Source organism: Passer montanus, unplaced genomic scaffold, assembly GCF_014805655.1.
Source record: "Passer montanus isolate IOZ18808 unplaced genomic scaffold, ASM1480565v1 scaffold3, whole genome shotgun sequence".
Taxonomy (NCBI): domain Eukaryota; kingdom Metazoa; phylum Chordata; class Aves; order Passeriformes; family Passeridae; genus Passer; species Passer montanus.
In genome coordinates, this window is record NW_024367707.1 from 848,162 (window position 1) to 868,589 (window position 20,428).

Genomic DNA, 20,428 nt, shown 5'->3' on the forward strand with positions numbered 1-20,428 from the left:
GGGTATTTCCTAACATTCTTGGGACACAGAAAAAAATTATTTAATAGTATCTATGTTTTTTGAAAAACTGATTTGAAAACACTACAAAATAATACACTTTTTCTTTTTTTTTCTGGAATAATGTCAATCTTGATTGAAATCTGGGCAACACCTCCAGTATCCCTTTTTCTCTGCTAAAACTTTAAAATTATCTTCCATAAACAAACAGATTTTTGTTAGTCCAATGGGACATGACAGAAAATGGATCTTCAATTCAGAGCCAGCATATTGTGATTAAAAGTCCCAGTGAGGTTCATAGCTCTTTTTCCATAGCACAAACTGAACTCTGATCTGTTTATGGCTCCTGGGAGAACAATACTGTATTATAATTTTCACATGTGAATGTAGGACTTTTTCTACCTTGCATAAATCATTCTTTGAAGAAATTTTACAAGGCTCTATTGGAAGCAAAAGCTGTGCAAGATATACACAATATGGGTAGGGAACATACTCAGATGTGACTCAAAATCACACGACACCAAAACCAAGCAGAAAATATGGTAGAAAAGGCTATAATAGTTTAGAAACACTATGATGATATGGAAATAATGTCTTGAATTATAACAGTATGTTATGTTCAAATGTTTAACTTTTTCCTATAATTTTTGTGTATTTCAGCATGCACATGATTGGATGATTTCTGAAAGTTAGGACAACGCACTTTTAGGAAGCATCTAAGAATGTACTTTTTTTTTTTCCCTTTTCACCTTTTTCCCCCCTTTTTTTTCCCCTTGGCATCCCCATCTCTTTCCCCAGGGATGCCATTTTATTGCATTCCCAGGGATGCAATAAAATGGCATCCCTGGAGCTTTTAGTCCAGATCAAGAAAGAAACAAGTAAAATCTCCCATAACTGGGAAAATCTGTGAAAGACAATTTTTATTTTTATTAAATGCATTTCCTAACAAAACCCAAAGCAGCTGAAGTTGAAGTAAATGTTAGTTCAATTGAGATATTACAAGCAGAAAAATCTCTGGACAATTGCAAAAGCCATCAAAATTATTGGGCTGTCCTTTGCAGCTGCTGTCATATGTCAGCATGCCTACTTTTTGTTTCCATGTTTGGTTGCTAGTTGCTATCTACTGTACTCTTCTACTTCATAGAGTTCTATTCATAGTGGATTTCAGAATGAATATGATCGTATGTACAGGATATATATATATGTGTATGTATATGTATATATATTGGCTCTTGGCACACTTATTTTGTATTTTCTTTCTATCCAAGACTTCTTTTTAAGGTTTCTACATATGCACTCATAAATGAGAAGTCAAGACATACTATTTCTATCTAGAAGAAAAATTATCTAGTGATCTGATCTCCACAATCTATCCTACACTGGATGACTGGAGTTTTGAGAGACTTGGTCCTGTGTCCTACCACTGGACCTCAAAGTATTTAAATGGTGTGAAGAGAGGCACCAAAAGTAAAATATGAACTGTCATCTGTCACTGCAACTCATCCATGTATGTCCATAAATTACTATTATGGTCAGTTTATCAAGTCTCCTTCAGTGTAACAGTAAAAGCTTGTAAGGGAACATACAGAACTCAGGGGTTTTTTTCCTAAACAAAAATAAGGGATTTGTCTATGGACATTGCATGTATTGTTTATCTTTTTGAAAAACATTTTCTATTTATACACAAATGCTGAGATGTAGTAAAACTAATTTTAAACAACAAGCTTTTGTAAAAGACTAATTGGAAAGGCAAACAGGTGATTTTGAAATGTTGTAGTGATGTGGTAAGAAAGTACATCTCTAAAGTGAACTTACAGTAATTCTATTGTCAGATTTGCTTTTTCATCTTGCCCTTCTTTATTCTCCTAGAAAATTCTCCTCTACCATGACTGATACTTTGCTGTCTTAGATCAAGGAGTTTACTTGTTTTGAAGAAAATAAGTCATGCACTTTTGGAAGGGTTTTTTTGCAAAAGTTTCAGGAACTCTTTTGCAATATTCATGGCAGCCATTCATAAAGGAAATATTATTTTTTGTTATTGTGTCTCCCTGTCTTATGCTAGAGTTTTAAATAATCAGGGCTAAGCAAAGCAGGACTTTGACAAAAATACTGATGGTAGAAACTAGTCTTCATGTTTTTCTTTTTTAGCATCTTGAATTAATTCTAAATTTTGACAGATATTATTATGGTGTTGGGGTTTTTTTTCTCTTTTTTCTTTTTACACAGCCCTGGTTGTTATAATTTTGTCTTACAGACTCATAGGGCAGATCTGCAGTGATAGAAGTAGCAAACTATTGACCTTAATGGAAATAAAAAAGAAGGAAAACCCCTTATTCCCTTCAGACAATATTTATCATTAGGCATCTATTTGGAGAGCCAAAAAAAAAGTGTAAAGTCTAATACAGTTCCTGAAGCGTCTTGGATTTAATGGAAGAACAGATGTTCAATTGCCAGGAAACTTGGTAGTAAGAATAATGATGAACACTTAAAAGGTCTCATTTTGAAAAGTTTACAGAACCTGATTGTGACTATGCTAGAGTGAATACAAGTAGGAAATTCTCACTTTGCCAAATTTTGTGGTTGTGAAAAGCAACATAGTCTAATACAATTTCAACAATTATGTGTGCATATAAAACCTCAGAGATAAATTTGGACTTTATTTTTGCTTCTCAGCCAAACTTACTCAGAATGACAAAGGTCTATTTGTACACTTCCCTGCTTTTCCAGTTAAAATAGAAAATTGTTTTAAGAGTTTGTTCAGGAAATTGGTACTACTGAGGAAACTATTGCTTTTTTGGTTTTTTGAGGGTTTTTTTTTCAGTATCACTGCACTATAGGAATAATATTATAATATCAAATATTTAGTTGTATATTTTTCTATTCTTTATTTCATATTTTTTAGATTTTATTTTATTTTATTTTAATACTTGTATAGGCCATGGTCAACCTACTCCCAGTGAGGGAGAGATTTTCTGTGCAAGACTGCATCCTGCAGTTGGTACTACTTTCAGAAGGGGTGTGGAATATAAGAACTTGAATGGCATGGCAAAAATTGGACTACAAGTGGGTTTGTGTCCAGGATTACTTCTTTCTCAAATTAATCCTGTCAGATGGAGATTGTTGTTTTCCTATTGGAAGATCAGAAAGATCTTTCCATAGAATCATAGTTTTCCTGCATACCACCTTTATGACATTGAACAATAAATATTTTGCCTAATTCACTCTAATTATTAGGTGCAGTTAACTGAACTTTTTCTCTTCAGCTATCCCTAGTTTATAAAGGTTTATGCTTGTTCAAGCCAACCTTAACTTGAATGGCTAAAGCTGAATTTTCTTTTTTCCTCATAGAGCCTAGGCAGGAGGTCCACAAAAAAAAATATTATTTCTGGTTGTTGGGATCTATCCATTTAAATGAATGATTCATAAGCTTTCTGCAAGAGGTCTTTATGTTGAATAGATTCAAGAATAAGCTATAAAGACAAGCAAGAAGTATGAAGAAGCAAGACAGAATGAAAGTATTTTAAATTTTACTTCTTTCTAATTTTTTTTTTAATTCTAAATATGCCTTTAAAGTATTTTTATAGTCTGCAACAGCAACCTACACTGAAACCTGTGTTATTTTTTATAATACTTAGTTTAGAGAGGAAAAGGTCTCCCAACAATCATATATGGCTCAGTCCTAGTGAGTGTTTCATCCAAGCCAAACTTGAGAACAGAAACAGACTTTATCTTTCTTTGTTATTATTTTGGAAGAAACACTATATTTTTATAAACCTGGGTATATTTATCGTGAGATGCCCTGATGAGGAATAAAATAATTCAATAAATAAATAAAGAGAGAAGATAATCAGTTTAAAGAATGCACTTAACTCTATTTTTATAAACCTGGGTATATTTATCTAATGTGAGATGCCCTGATGAGGAATAAAATAATTCAATAAATAAATAAAGAGAGAAGATATTCAGTTTAAAGAATGCACTTTTTTACACATAATCAAATTTAAACAACCATTTCCCTCCCGATTTGAGATCTGTTAAACTTCCTGTTTGACACCTTCTGTAAGTTTTGAATGTCCAAAAGATCTGCTCATTGCATGGACTAAGGTCAGAGATCTTTATGCTTCTGCTTTGTGCTCAAGACCATGACACTTTCATACTTACACAAAAGAAAGCTTGGCTGTATGATACCTACCTGACATGGACTTTAGATTGCTCATTTAGATTGCTCCCTTCTAAAAGAGATAAATGATAGAACTATGTTATAATGACTGTGTAGTGCAGTCATAAAAAGTATCTAAAATTTTTTGAAAATATTAATTTAATAAGGTGTAATGTTGTATCTTTATAAAATGTATTTTGAATATAAGTAATGTGTAATGTCATCCAAAGGACTGCCTGGCAGTTTTTGGCTTGATAGTTTTGATAGTGTGGAGCTAGTTCTGACCTAATTAGGGCAGAGTTAATAAATGGTGGTTACATTGCATAAAAGGGCTGTCTGCATCAGCTTTTCCATGCAGCTGGGGAGGGTGTAAAAGTTTTTGAATTTTTCAAAATGGATCCAGTTTTCTCTTTTCCATGATTTTACTACTTTGTTAAAAATTTCCTCTATTGTATAGTTTAAAACAGTTAGGAGATGACTGCTGACTTCTGGCTTTATAGGGTATAGGACTAAGGGAAAGTTTGGAGTAAAGCTGATCTGGATACCATATATCTAGCCCTACCCTACTGCTGAAATTGAGGCAGAATTGAGAAAATAGATGTGCCTTTAAAACTGAAGCAGATGGCGTGGGAAGATGATAACACTTCTAATATACCTTCTGGAATGTCTCTTGACCCTAATTGGATGAAACTCCTAACTAGCTGTCATTAAAAACTGTCTGCCCAGGACATAAAGGTAGGAAACAGTAGATTTTAGTCTAAAAGGACAGAGATCTTCAACTGAATCATAAGTCAATTTTAAGTTTTATTTTATGATATTCATTGGTGTCTTTAATTCTACATGTAAAAGACAGTGAAGTTATTTTCAGTAATAGCAGGTCCCAAGGTATTTGGAATTTATATACCTATCCAGTTTCTTCTTTTGCTGTTTTGATCTAATGAAAATTTTTCATTGTATCTGTATGAACTGCATATGCTCAAGAAACATGGAAAATATTTAATCTAACTCAGTTTTTATATTTTTTCCCATAAATGGGAATATAATTTCCTCCTCTTTATTGTTATTCTCTGATCTGTTCTACCTAACAATCTTTCTAGGGTGTTTTGAATATTTAGGAGTTAATGTTTCAATATTGCTTTCAAAATGCAAATAGCACATTTTTCACAATAATAAATTTACATTTATTATAAATTTATGTATTTATTATAAATTTATATAAATTTATAATACATTTATAATTGTGATTTACCATTTTCTGACATAGCAGTATAAGTGATACAATGTCAAGTTTATGTTTGACCTTGAAGAGACTCCTAAGATGGATAAAACTGTCTATTATCTGCAGCTGTGTTATGTAGCCAAACTGTGGCAATATTCTCTCCCTGTTATGACTTCTGTTCAAGCCTCCAAAAATTAATTTATTCAATTGAGATGCTATCTATTTTTTTATTCAACTTCATAATATTAACACTATGGACAATTATTTTATTTATTTTTTTAGACATATACCTTATCAAGCCCAATTCTGAGCTTTGACAAATAATAAAGACAAACAACAATAATAAAACTTGTTAATTTAAAATTTGCTAATAAATTCTAGAATGTCTTATATACTTTATTTCAATTTTTGGGGAAAAAGAAAAATGAAGTTGATATTTATTTCATTAGAATGAGGCAGAAATTATTCCAAATATAGAAGCTGATGGTCATGGTATTATAAGAAATCTATACTGAATAACTGTAAACACATCAGCAGAAGTCCTAGGGGTGTTTTTAATTGGTGGCTTTAACTATGGACAGTCATTGATATTTTCAATTGTTTAAAAAGTAGTTTGCATAAGCTATGCATGAAATTCTCTGTCGTCAATATGTAAGTTACTTAGACTGAGAACAGAAATAGAACTTACTAAGTAAGGGTTGTCTTTTTTATAACATTTTTTTTTTCTTTGTGAAATAAAATACCACTTTTCAGTGATGACCTATCCTTGTAATATTCCAGCCTGTCACACTGGCCACAGCTATGACACAAATAGAACATGATAGTACTTTGTGCTCCTGAAAATGTGGAGATGCTTTTACTATCTTGTTGCTGATGCTGGTGACTGAGTCAGAAAAGAAACAGAAGAAGGAAAGGGTAAAAAAAGAAAAAGAAAAAAGAAAGGAATTTGTCATTGATTTTAACGCCTGTAATTTGAATGCTATTGTATTTACTGTAAGCCTTGTACTCTCCTCCTTTTTTGCTAATAAAAAAGAGGTTTTTTTTTTTTAAATCACTCTTACCTCTGCTGAAGGCAGTTAAGTTATCACTGCCTTATTCCTGAAACTAACCCCATGTTTCCCTTTGATCATATTCACATCATCGTCATCTTTCAGCAATGTGTGCACATTTTTCATTTTGGATACCCCAGATAAGTAAATTTTATGTTCTCTTCAATAGGCGGATAATCAGGGAAAGGACGTAGGATTTTCAAAGACATCTGAGGAGCAAGGGGCTAAAGGATCATCAATTCCAGTGAGATAAGAGGACTTGTCTCCTTCAGATTCTTTGAAAATCGGGAATAGAATAAATAATTCTGCACTAAGTCTCAGAAAAAAGATCTTGTTGAGGAAAAAAAATTGGAGGTACCAAGTCCTTTTGTACTACACTGCTTTTGTAACTGAGACACCACAATGAATATGTACAAACAAGCTTCACAGAACATTAGATGGAAAACCAGATATCTCTCATTTTATCTTATCATCACTCGTTTGGGTATTACATATCTGTCAGATGATATGACCCATGAGCTCTCTAGACACACTCTTGCTTCACTTTTGATGTATTAAATCAAACATGAATACTGTGTCGACTTTTCATTTGCTATGCTCATTTCTAATATTACTCACATGTCTTCATATAATTCATGTATTCATTTTCATAATTAAGTTGCATTTTTTTTTCAAAGAAAAAATTATGCATTAGTGTGAGATTAAGCAAAATTTTATTTTCTTCCTTAATTAACTATTTTGATGGAGGAATTTTGTGTAGCACAAAAAGATAAAATGTGTGTAAAAGTTTAAATATATCCATTGAAGTTGATCACATTACTATAGGATTGAATTAATGAGGGAATAAATCAGTGAAATAATACATAATCAAAATGAATATTTAAGATCCAAACCCAGTGTGATAAAATACAAGTCTAAATAGAACATGCATTTCTTTGAAGTAGAATAAATCCATCTTTCTAACTGGTGTGCACACTTTGAGTGATGTTCTTTTTCATCATAGGACAATTTCTCATGCTAAATTTCATCTTGAATGAAACCCCATGATATGCAGAAGGAGCAAAATCAAATATTAATTTTAAAATGTGCTTTTCAGTGGTAGCACGATATATGTAAATTTATATATTAGAGCTACTGAAACTATTCACAGTGTTTAATGTAGCTGACAACCTTCCTGTAATACACCTCATAATTTTTTTCAAGATACATGGCAATTGGTCTAAAAATGCTAATGTGCAAAACAATTATTAATATTTTTTCTCTCGTCTGTGATAATGAGAATTATAATTTGAAGATAAAAATGAAGTTTTTTATATTTGTTGCATGATGAGAATAAAGCAATTATTTTCATGGAAAATTGCCATCTTGCAATAAATCTTTTGCTAAAAATGAATTAATCTATAAAATCTTCTATCCAATGTCCTCTGTGAACAGGCTCAATCCAATTGACTGAGATGTGATGATGTGAATTGCAGGATGAGAATTCTGTGTGAGCTCCTCCTCCCTGGTAACTGTCAGGTGAATAATCAGTTTTTCAGCCAATAAGGCAGGTGATCAGGATTTCTGATATCAACAGAGAGAACACGTCTCGAGCCTCTCTGTGCCCTTTGTAAGACTTCATACACAGGTTTCTGGCCAATTAATTAATCTGCCTGGAAAGGGAAAGCATTGCATGATATTGCAGTATCATTTTTCAGATGTGTTAGTCAAAGCAAATTTTAGAGATAAACTCACTACTAAATTCAGAAGTAATCTGTGCATGTGCCAAGAGCTGAAGACAGGGCATGGCAGCCCCATCAGAAGAAACAGGCAGTATATTGGCAGAAAGATCTGCAGTGCTGATAGCACAGCAGGTGCCCTAGCAGTTACAGACAGTATTTTTTGTTATAGGTGAAAGAGCAGTTTCTACTTCTTTCTGTGTTCATCTTTGATGTTGTCAGTGTTAAGGAATTTCTTACATCTCCATCGCTTTAGAACTTTGCTAATAACTTTTTATGAGTATGTTATACTAATATACCTTACTAATATACCTTACTAATATACCTCTTTTTAATGTAACTTAAAAAAGGTATCTGTAATCTAAGCTGTTTTCCCTGACAGTAACAAAACTCAGCTTACTTCAAAACTTTGTTGTTTAAAAAGAAAAATGAAAGGTGAAGTCAAGAAAACAAATTGTATTTTTGAGTGACTGACTCGGCAAGAGAGTTCACCCATGAGAGTTGTTGAGTCTTTTGACTTATTTCAACTTCATGAATGCCTGCAAAATACCTCACCTGCCATGCAAGGACTTCCAGCCTGGGGACACCCAGCATAGTGAAACTGTGGAACAGTTTTTCACAAATGATACAAAGCAAGAGTCCATGTAATGTAAGCACATTTTTTAATGGTATCTAGAAAGTCTGTGAGGTCATCTGGATGATCCGATATAGCTGGTAGATATGGGTGTTGTTCTAAAGGGGGCCTAAGGTTTAGTCTGTTGACTTTCCTCTTCACAAAAGTCACTTAAAATTATCAAGATGAAAACCAGAGTGGAGGTGAGTAAATCAGGAGTTCATAGTAGACCCTGCTCCTCTGCAGCACCTCCTGCTCAAGGCTCAGAAAAACCTGCATTGTCAGGAAAGCTTATAATGGATTATAACTAGACCTTTTCTTGTCTAATAGCTGGAAACTGGAAATATCTACTTCACAGTAGGTAACCAGTCTGTAAAAAGCCAATAAAAAGGAGATTGCCTCCTGAGTTTGTTTGGCACACATGGGAGGGAGGGATGGGGAATCTTTCCCTCCTGCAGATGTGTTACACAATGCTGAACAGGGACCAGTGCTGTGAGGGGGTGTTCACCTTTTCAGGGCTAACTGAAGGTTATCTTTTTCATTCTTTTGCTCTTAATTTAATTTTTTTATTCTTAGTTGTGTCCTTGTAATACTTGCGGTACTTGATTGTATACTGCAGCAGCAGGGCCTTTTTCCTTAACAATGTTATCTCCTGAATTCTCTCACAGTCATGGGAAGTAGAAAACACAAATTTAACTTCTAAAGGCATAAAGAATAAAGAATACCATGAGCCCTGAGGTTTGTGGAATTCTTAATGGTAATATTACCATTATCCTACATGCTACAAAAGCCTATAAACTATGCCAACTTCAGGTGTGACTGCATCTTTTATGCAGTTTCTGTTTTCAAGAATCTTTGGCCTAGGAATGACAGGAGTGCTTAGAGCCAAAAAGGCAGCATTTTTAGCAGAAAGAATAGAGAATTGCTAATAGAAAGGAGCCCTGTTTAGATCATCTGTGTTTCCTTTACCTGTGGATTCTTAATACCTCCTGGAAATAACGTAGATGAATAAAATACCTGTCTATAAAGTACCCCTTTCTGTGCTGTTTTTACAAAAAATGGACACTGTCTTTGAGATACAGTCCTTTTAATGCTGCTGAAATTATTTTTTCTTCTGCATTCCTATTACGATACCTGTCTGACCAAAAGATGTCAGGCTCAGCAGGACAGTGAATCAAATTTTGAAAGCTGATAGATCTGGCAATCTCATTTAGTAACATTCACTGCTTTTAACTTAAGCCACTCTTTTTTCCTGAGAGTTTTCCTGACTTCTGGTTTTGGCTACCCAAGTCACACTGCAGACTTGTGTTTAATGTGCAGAATATTACCTCCAGTAAGGTCACAAACTTAAGTGTCAGTAATCAGGGCAAGGTCATTTGTACATTCCTTACAGAGATGTTCTATATGATGATCCAAGAGCAATGAGGAAACTCTTCTGGGATTTGTCTGGTCACAAAACAGTCTGAATATGGACCCTCTACACTGATGTGCTTCTTTTCATGTTCAGGTTGAATGTTTTCCACATTATCTGGGATCTGCTGTGGATTATCTACATTTGTTTAAATATGCAGCCTTGTGACAGCTGTAGGAGAGTTCATGGCAAAGACACATCTCTCTGTTGAATTCCTATTCATTTGTTAAGTCAAAGTTTGTTCTCCACACACTCAAGTTTAGATAACTTAGAAACCATTTTATATCTGTATAACTCCTTGATAGCTGCAATCAGTGGGGTCATTTTAGTGACTTTTGTTTTCCAGGGTCTAGTTCTCTGGTTTTCTGAAAGAACTGTGATTGGGAGATGGGATGTTAGCTCTGCTGAAAGGCTGCAAAATGTCAGGGGGGAAAGTAAAACTACTTTAGGGTGTAGTGTAAATCAAAATTGGGATTAGCACTTGAATCTTTTTACAAGGAAGTTTCTTTATATTCGGTCCTTGTGCGCTACAGTCAAAAGGATCGACAAATGTATATTTAATATGAGTGTGCAATATTTCTGCATAGGACACAAAAGGGACTGCTCAGTGCACGTGAAATGTGTGTGCAATGTGATTCCTGAAGCAGTGCTATAGTACTGTAGCAGCTACATAATGACTTGTTTGCAGAGAGGTTATCTGGTTTCCTGCTTACTTAAACAGTCATCAAAGATAAACAAACAAACCATTTAAAGTGTCTTTTGTAAAGGCCCTTTTGTTTTCAATTACTTTTGTGCACAGGAAAGATGATGGACTGACTGCTCTTAGACACTAAATACTTTAATCACTGAACTTCTGTTCATAAACCTTTCAATGAGCCTATATTCTACCCTTCAATTAATGCATTGAAGAATGTAATGTAGTAACTTCTTTATTTTTTATTCATTTTATCTCTTTATTTTGGTAATCTTAACTTGCCTTAACAAGTACTGACAAAAATCTTCTCTAAAGTAGAATCTGCCAGCAATATTATAAACTTTACTGGTGATGGCTGTATAGCATATTTTCCCTCACAATTTAGAGCTACATTTTGTATTTCGGCTCTTTCTCTGAGATGTTTCTTTCATTAGGTGCACAGGTTTTACCTGGTTTTAAATTTTGCAATATAATTTTCAGTGCATTACAGATGTTTTTAGTATAAGGCAATAAAACCAAGACAAGATTGAAAGAGAGCTAAGGTATTCCAGCGTCCTAGGTAGTTTTCTAGAGCTGTTCACAGGAGTGTTTGAGTGCTGATAAGGCACTAACTATATTAAAAAGACATGGGCAGAGCATAAGTATTGTTTTTCCTTTTCAGTCACTAAAGGATGATTCCTCCACACATTAGCCAAAAATGCAAAACCAAGGAACATTCTGTACATATTAAAGTTTACAAGATGTACATCTTAAGAGAGTTATTTTTTTCTTTAAAGATAAATTAAATACATCTGGTATTTTAACTCCTCTTTATTGTTTCTAAACTCATTAGAGACTGATTGCTTAGAAATCACAGCTGTTTGATGAGGTCAATAGGAGCTGGAAAACCTATACAGGCCAATTTAACGCCTCATAATTGGTAATGCAATTTGGAATGTAAACTCCTTAACATTTCGACAGATAAAATGTTAGTAGAGAAAGAAATACACTGAATAGATATAGTTGTGAGCCATGTCCTTTACCTTGGTGATCCTTTTTCCTGCTTGACCTTTATTATGTGTCTTATTTGTTTTAATGGGTCCTGTGACCTTGGAGGGGATTGAGGTGTTCCTCCTCACCCAACCTCACAAAAAAAAGGTGCTACTTGAAATAAACTGTGCTATTTAAACTATATGCCAAAAATATTTTTCTTTTTGCCAAATGAGGTCATCACCTCTATGGTACATCTGGCCTCTTATCTTCCTGGCTCTTTTACTTCTAACCTCGAATTGCTGTCCCAGTGCCAAAAGAGTAGAGCCACTAGAAAATGGTATTTTCATTGTCATCAAGCGGAAATAAATTTGTATCCTGCTATGAGTTGAGAAAGACTCTATGATCAAGCATATATTGTGTGTTATTAAAAGTTATTCTTAAAATGGGAAAGGTCAAATTTGCAAGGGAAAAAAAACTGGCCTTCCGAGTTACTTAAAGTTTAACTTTTGTTGTATATACTATGTATATACATTATCTATACTATCATTAGCTATAACAGGCAAAAATGTTTCATTTTAGACAGATTCATGTCTAAATGTAAGCATTGTTCTGGTAAAGAATATTTAAAGTAGGTGTAATGTGCCAATAGCATCTCTGCAAACTCTGATTCACTCTAGACTGACTAGTACATACAGTGTAAAGGTGGGACTTAGCATTATAGGTAGATTTTCTACCAGGACTGGATAAGTAATGCAGGTGAAAAAGTCTACACTGATGGGCTGTTATATGGGAACTTCAATATCTACATATAACAGGGAAGAAAGAAAACATTTTTTTATAGTTAGTTGAATCTAAATGAGTACACAAATAATCTGCAGAAAATCAGGAAAATTATAGTCTAAGTATATCTAAAATTAGTTTTATTCACATATTGCACTTTCTTTTTTATGATTTTAGCATGAAGGCTGGAATGCTTGTGTTATCCCCTCATATGTTAGTTAGGCAAATTATTAACACATTCTTTATTGAAATATCAGCTGTTAGACTGATGGCATCCTATGGTACACAGTGCAATGAAAACATTACAGAAGAGTAGTTTTGCAAGTATTTGTGGGACTATGAAGAGCAGCTTGTATTTCACAGCCAAGATTTATCACAGCCAGGATCCAGGACAGGATTTTTTTCTCTTCAGACATGCCCCCCCCTTCCCCCTCCCGCTTGTCCCTTTTCCCTTTTTAAATCCTTGCTCTTTCTCACAGTTACTGTGTACTGTTGAATCCAATCCGCAGGCGAGGGGAATTTCGGTCCAGCTTTTTCAGGGAGCCGCGGATACACACAAAGTTGGCTGATGTGCCATTCAGCATCCCAGCAGCTCTCTCTCTTCACACTCGCAATGGCAAAGCTTTGTGCGGATGCACTGCTGGATGCTCTGAACTAAAACCGTCTGGGGGAACTTTGCAGGTTCTGGGCAGCCTTTTAAAGGTAAGGATGCGAAATTAGGCGTGCTGGAGAAGGAATCTGCCGGTGGAGAGCGTGGCGTGTTAGTGCTGTGCAGGCTGCATCTTAAGTCTCCTGCTCTGATGCAGGAGTCTGCGAGCTGTAGGTGGGAGGGGATGCTTTTGTACTTGAAATAAGAAGCCCCAGATTAAGTGTTATCGCCGTGACTACTTCGGAGCTTGTGACAAACGGTGCGGTGATCAAAGCTTTCTGGAAATACCTCTGTCAATTATTTATCCGCTCCCAAGTTAAACCTAACTGTATTAAAAACAGCAGTAGAGGCCAGTAGCCCAAAGCTGCAAGGTGCTTTGAACATCTCTTCTCTTGCTGCTTTTTGAAGTCCCCTTATTGCAGTCAGTTTGGTTGAATACTCTTGAGAGAGCATTTCACGCACACTTATCTCTACTGGAACCTTTTATTTTTCTATAATCCACCAAAGAACAGTATGTTTTAACAATAAAAGGCCATTTTTAATGTTCAGATCTCATACTGTCCTTAAATATCTTTTAAAAGACTACTTTTAGAGCCATATAGATGTCTGTGCATTTAGGTTATAATTGGCTTTCATTCAAATGTTGTAATAGCTAAGGATTTCACTAAAATGTATATTAAAATTTAATTTCACTTGTAAAGCAGTTGAGGCTCTCTGCTTAAAATAATCTGTATTAGTAAGGATGTTTTTACTTTTGGGTGGTCTGCTTCATCCCTTCATGTATCTGGCTGTTTCAGGTTAATGTTGTATCAAATGTCAGAATAACATGAGAAAATTTGAATATTGATGCTCATAGACTGTTTGGGTTTTACTACTTTGATGATAAAGTGGCTTTTGTTTTTCCAAGTTTTTTCAGTAATATTAATCTCAAAATAGAGCATGAAGTGCACAGTGTTTTTCAAGTTTATTCAGGAAGTGTTTTAACAAACAAACAGTGCCCCAGCTACTGTAGATTTCTCGTGGTATGTACATTAGACAAATGTTTGTGGCAGCATGCATTACTCCTTAGAAAGTTTCCACCTGACAATAACTCTGAAAGCCTTCTTTAGGAAAAAAGTACAGAATGCTTGTTTCCCCCAATCTTTAAACATTTCTTTTCAAATAAACCTTTTGTTTATTGAAATTTAGTGTGTAATTTTTGTCTTCTTAGAATTGCATGCATTACCTTAAGCTGTTGGGTTTTTTTCTGCTCTTTCTTGCAGAAGTATTTGACAGTTATTACCATGCATTTTCCAATCTGAGGTTAGAGTAAGTTAAATCCCAAGCTGATATCAGATGAATTTTTCATTTTAAATTAGGTGTTCCAGGTAATAATATGAAGCAGAAAGTATGATTTCTTGCATAACACTGTTAGCATAGTTCATAGAAAGTATGAAAAGAGATTATATATTTTAATAATTAAATGACTTATGGAATTGCAGATTGGTATTTTCAATGGTTTTTCATTACAGTTTCTGCCATTGAGGCAATGTGAGGGCTTTGAGAAAGATGGAGTGCTGTAATTACCAGGTGCACATGTTCATTAATCCTTCCTAGCTAGAAAAAGCTTCAAGTTCTCTTCCAGTGGCATATTCGTAAAGCTATAAATATCTGAATTGTGTCAGCCAAGAAGTCACACAGAATGGAGGCTCTTTTTGAGTTCAATTTCATGCACTGTTGCTTTGGTCTTGTGAGGGAGTGCTTTGCATTCTTCATGATGGATATTTGTCTTCTTCCTTATAAAAGTTTAGAAAACAAACAGTTAGGTCATAGATTATTTAGTCTCAAGTATGTGTGAATAAATTAAGACAAGTATTCCTGACCATAAAAATATGTAAAAATAGCTTTCTTAAGTGGAGACAAAACAGAGGAGTTTCTAAGACAATTTTAAATCTCAAACATAACATGTTAGTAAACAAATTAGGAAAGCTAGGAAAGCTAGAGTTTAGAGTTAGAAAAAAGGATGTTAGAGGAACATCTACAATACTCTGCATTGGTTTTTTTTTCCCCTTTATCTATATACTGGCAGGCTAAATATCATGGTGATAGAATACTGCAGTTTTATTCTCTGACTTCCTTTTAAATCCTCTGATATAATTGTTAGTCTTTAACTTTATATGAACAGAAAGATTAGTAAATCCATTTGTATCTCTGTCTATTTCCTTGTGGATGTCTATACATAAGCATTTAGGTATTGTATTTAATTACAGAGCATTAAAGGTAATTTTCATCAGATGTTATTTATAATAGATATTTGAAGCATGCAATGGCATCTTTAAAATGTCTATCTATAATTTCTCTATGAACATGCATATATGTGTGTGCACCTTTTGAAAATATTATTGTTAGCATTTACTGGAACTGCACTGAGGTGTTGATTTTACAGTCAACTCCCTGTCTCCAACCTGCCAGTTGACATATAGGACAGTTTCAGGACTACACATCAATTTGTTTGAAAAGCACTAAACTGTCTATTTCCTTCAGTCACAACTGTCAGTAATTTTAGACTCTCTTAGAAGTTCAGCATTAAGGTCTTTTTTGATTGCAAAATTATTCAGCCTTTTTTCTTCTTCTTCTTACAATGAGCTCAGAAAATGTCAAATAACAGGGATTGAGAAGAGGTCATACCTTGCTTGCACGTGAAAATGGTAGTTGTTATAAAAAATAAGCTTGAAAGAAGGTACAGATGTTGCCTGTAGATAGTGCACTTCATTCACATTACCAGCCTGCATGAACTGCTGAGATCCAGTGCTTCCCTCCTGTCCTACAAAAGTGGGTAAAGACCAAGTGTTTTGGTTTTTTATTTTCCAAGAAAAAAAAAAAAAGAAAATCAAACAACGCCAGTACTGTGTCTCTGCATTATTTAGAGTAGAATGCATCCAGAGGGTGAAATGGCAAGAGTCTGGGTGCCGTGCTTGGTGAGATGAGCCTCCCCTCCCCCGAGGGAGCTGTCCAGCACAGCCAGAGCCCACTGCTCTCACCCCCTCGGCTCACAGCTTTGGGCAGACATGAAATAAGATTACATCAGGATGTTCCCTTGCAGGGAACTGTGAGTTAGATAGGAAATACATTACCTGGTGTGGATCACAGGCAACTTCTGTAATGGTTTGTGGGATTTGGGGAATGGGTTCAGATCACCCTGTCAGACAGTGTCTCAGTGCAGCTTCTTGACAGGTAGCACTTGGGCACAGTAACAGTGACACGGTTTAGCCTGACATTCTTATGTTAAATAGCATAATTTTTGATAAAGATATTGTACTGGCTTTGTGTGGCAAGGTTTTGGTAGCACAGGGGTACAGGAGTGACTCTTGGGAGAAGCTGCCAGAAGCTTGCCCCGTGTCCAGCTGAGCCAATGCCAGCTGGTTCCAAGAGAGACTCACCACTGGCCAAGGCCAAGCCCATCAGGGACAGCGGTTGCACCTCTGGGATAATATCTTTAAGAAGTAGGGGGGAAAATTCTGTGCAGCAGCAGCTGGCAGAGAGAGGTGAGAATGTGAGAACATCTCTACAGACACCAAGGTCAGTGAAGAAGGAGGGGAGGAGGTGCTCCAGGCATCAGAGCAGAGGTTCCCCTGCAACCTGTGGTGGAGACCATGGTGAGCCAGCTGTGCCCCTGCTGCCCATGGTAATAAATCAAGCTAATTTTCCCAATGTTTTTTTGTATTGCCTATGATAATTAATTGGTGAGTGATCTCTCCATATCCTTATCTCAGCCCAAGACACATTTATCTCACCTTCCTGACTGAGGAGGTAAGAGATAGAGTGACTTTGGTGGGCACCTGGCATCCAGTCACAGGCAACCCACCAGAGCTATGTATTTATCAATATACTTTTGTTTCTTGCATAGTAACCCTTTTTTTTCATTGTTGTATTGATTATTCAAGAAATATGTCTTTTTCATATCAACAGTCTCTTTGTCTACCTCATTTGGTAGGGTTTTAAACTTATTTTTAGCTTAATAACTATTTGATTATTTCTCCCTGGTAACAACAACCTGAGGCAAGACTAAAATCACATTTAGGCATAACTTTTTCAGGTTCATCAGTTCTAATGATTTGCAGGGAAATTCCCCTTCCCTTCCCTTCCCTTCCCTTCCCTTCCCTTCCCTGTTGAATTCTGACTCGTGTCCAGCATCTCACCCACCCAAGACCTTCTTGGCTGGGGCTGCTCTCGATCTGGTCATCCCCCAGCCTGTGTTCTTACCAGGGCCTGCTGGTATCTTCATCTCATTCTTTTCTTGCTTGATGTTATCTCTATTTTCTTCTCTGCTTTTGGTTTTGGCCACTAGTGGTGACTGGCTAGGTGTCTTCTTAGTCTTGGTTCATCAGAAATCAGCTAAGACATTGCTGCTACATCCAGCATGCATTTAAGGACGATTAATGATGTTTGGCTGAAACTATATTCTGTCTTGGATACATTTTATTGATTTATTCAATAAAATGAATTTTATTTTATTTCTTTTTATTTTCTTCTCTTTACCCATTTAAAAAATTAGTTTGATAGAACAGGTGAGCACACAGTTTTGCATTTTTGCACTTAGGGACAGCATAACAAATGTAAAATTATCTGAAATTATTTATAGGTGAATAGAGTCTTCCTGACATTTTTTCATAGATTCTAATTTTCTATCCTCATCTTCCAAAATGCTGACTATTTACTCAAAGCTCCATGTCAGGACAGAATGAGAAATTATATTGTGCAGAAAGCAGTAAAACACCTTCACATTATGTTAAGTACACTGGTTAGCATGCTGGTGCAATTTCATTGATGGACATTGAGTATGGGGCGAATTTGATCAAGTTAGAGTGGTTTAATAAATGACCATGCCTTTTGCAAAGTAATGGTTTTTTTTAGTCTAACTTCAGTAATGCAAATTTTCATTGCCTCTAGCAAAAGAAGGAACTCAAACTCAGTCTCTTACTTTTTGGATGAATGTAACTTAATCTCTAGGCTATAACATAATAAGGGAGGGCCCTGTTTTTAAGAGAAAAATGGGAGCCATAATTGCTTTTTGCAAGAAACCCAATTCTATCAGTTTGTGTTAGGCATATTCTGAGAAAACTTATGGGTTAAGCCCCCATTTTTGGCACTTAGTGCAGCCTGCATTTTATATGGCAGTAGGAGGATGCATGTGCAGATTAGCCTGTCTGTACACCCAAATGGCCTTGAATACTTCTGGGTAAAATCTGAGATCTGGACTGTGGTTGTGCAGAGGCATGTGGTAGTCATCAGACTTTTCAGCTATGTTAAAGTGTTAGGATGCATTATTGTCAATAGATAACTCTTTTCAAATGCATTTTTTCCACATAAGGGTAGAAAGGAATATAGATAGTATGATTTTGGATGCCAGAAGAAGATTGTAATTGGTAATATCACATACATCTGCTTCTTTTCTCATAGATTTTTCTTCTGTTTTGAATAATTTACTAAAATTCTGCTATATATGTATGGCACCTTTTTTGTTGGATTTTTTTTTTTTTTTTTTAAGCTTTCGGTTTGATTTCATTATTCGTTTGCTTAGTGTTTCTTTGTCATCTTACCAACCTTCAAAGCTTTTTGTACAGCATTAACCACAAGAATTTTTCTTCCTTCTTGACAAAATCATTAAGCTAAGAGGCCAAGGCCTTTTGCTACCTGTGTTGTGATGAAAGTTGTGGTTATAATGTAGTAAATGTGGTAACCTTGGTCTGACTAATGGTAGCAAAGTAACCACCATATTTACACATCCCAGTGTGGACTCTAAAGCAATCAATATGTTTTTTTCAGTGGTTTGTACCAAGTGCTTTGTGCCAACAGCCTTGATGTTAGTGGGCAATATCTGGGCTCTGACTGTCTTTGTGGATGCCCATGATCAGCCTGATGCATCTTTACATCGTCCCACATCTGCACCTACCTCAATTTTACAGAAAAAAATGCTGTAATCAGCTCACTGACAGTCAGTGCTGTCAGGAAACCTCTGCTAAGTTTCTATTCCAAAGTCAGAATAGAACAAAAAGGGGAAAAAAACCTCTTTTTCTGCTCTCCTTTATTCACTTTCTAAAGTGAAAATATTGTGATCCTTTCCTCATCTTGGCTGTCCCTTCTCATCACTTGCCTTAGTTATAACATGGATACAGGTTGGAGGAACTGCCATCTCAAAGCCTCATGCCTTTCTGTCCATCACCTATTAGCTTTTTTGTTGCTTCTGGGAATGAAGATGAGCACAACATAAAAAATAAATAAAATCTGTAGAGGCTGAACCACTCATAAATATCATTAGAAATTCTTAAACATCTAATTTTGCACTTTCAATGTCCTTCACATTGCCTCCAGAAGTACAGATATTCTGTTTGGAGACCATATACTCTGGACTTTCTCTCCAGTGGCATAGCGAAGATAAAATCTGTGCCAGAAATTCCATATGCAAAATAATTTTAATTTTACCCTATTTCCTCCTTTTTACACTTTGTATTAAATGACAGCTCTTTTTTTTTTTTTTTAACAGAAAGCTTATACTCTTCATACCTTAGCAGCAAGAGGAACAGATTACAATTAAAAAAATTTCTCTGTAATATTAGTGGACTAGCCAAAATGAGTGATATGTTAATACCTACAACTTATTATATTTGTTTATATAAAATGATGCTTATTTAAGTACAAATTCTAGTTAATAAACACAATATTAGCAATATAATGAAAGCAGCAACGTGAGAAAAGACAGGAAACAGATGTGAGATCCACTGAGGGGTTTCTCTTGACCTGGAGCATTATTCTTGACAGAGTTACAGGACAGATGCAAAGCTGAAGTAGCAGGTACATTCTTTCCCTTGTGTTGTATCCTTTTACAATAAGTTATCTGGTAAATTGTAGTCTGCCCTTTTCTGTTTATTTTATGGAGATTAAGATGTGTTGGAGATTTTGTGAGGGAATTAAGAAATGTATAGGACTATAAATTTCACAAGAGTTAAGGAAATGTAAAGTCAATGAGATTTATCAGACATCCTTATGGCAAATGATATTTCTAGATAGAATTTTTATACGTTTAATTTACTTACAGCTTTGACATTAGTGAAACCTTGGCAATTTCTCCCTCTTCCACTTCTTCTATATGTTTATAAAGAATGCAGTCCTTATGGGTAACTAATCACT

General features: G+C 35.2%; 1 protein-coding gene and 1 long non-coding RNA gene across 7 annotated transcripts in view; one reads left to right on the forward strand and one right to left on the reverse strand.

Annotated features, from left to right (window-relative positions):
- The window catches only part of DMD (dystrophin), a 1,159,435-nt gene that overhangs the window by 634,466 nt on the left and 504,541 nt on the right, over positions 1-20,428 (forward strand). The gene's annotated exons all lie outside the window — the stretch shown is intronic.
- LOC120504573 lies at positions 12,683-18,777 on the reverse strand. Its single transcript, XR_005628054.1, has 3 exons — positions 17,504-18,777; positions 15,929-16,064; positions 12,683-15,036 (listed from the first exon to the last, which is right to left on the reverse strand). It is a non-coding gene; the product is annotated as an uncharacterized LOC120504573 (long non-coding RNA).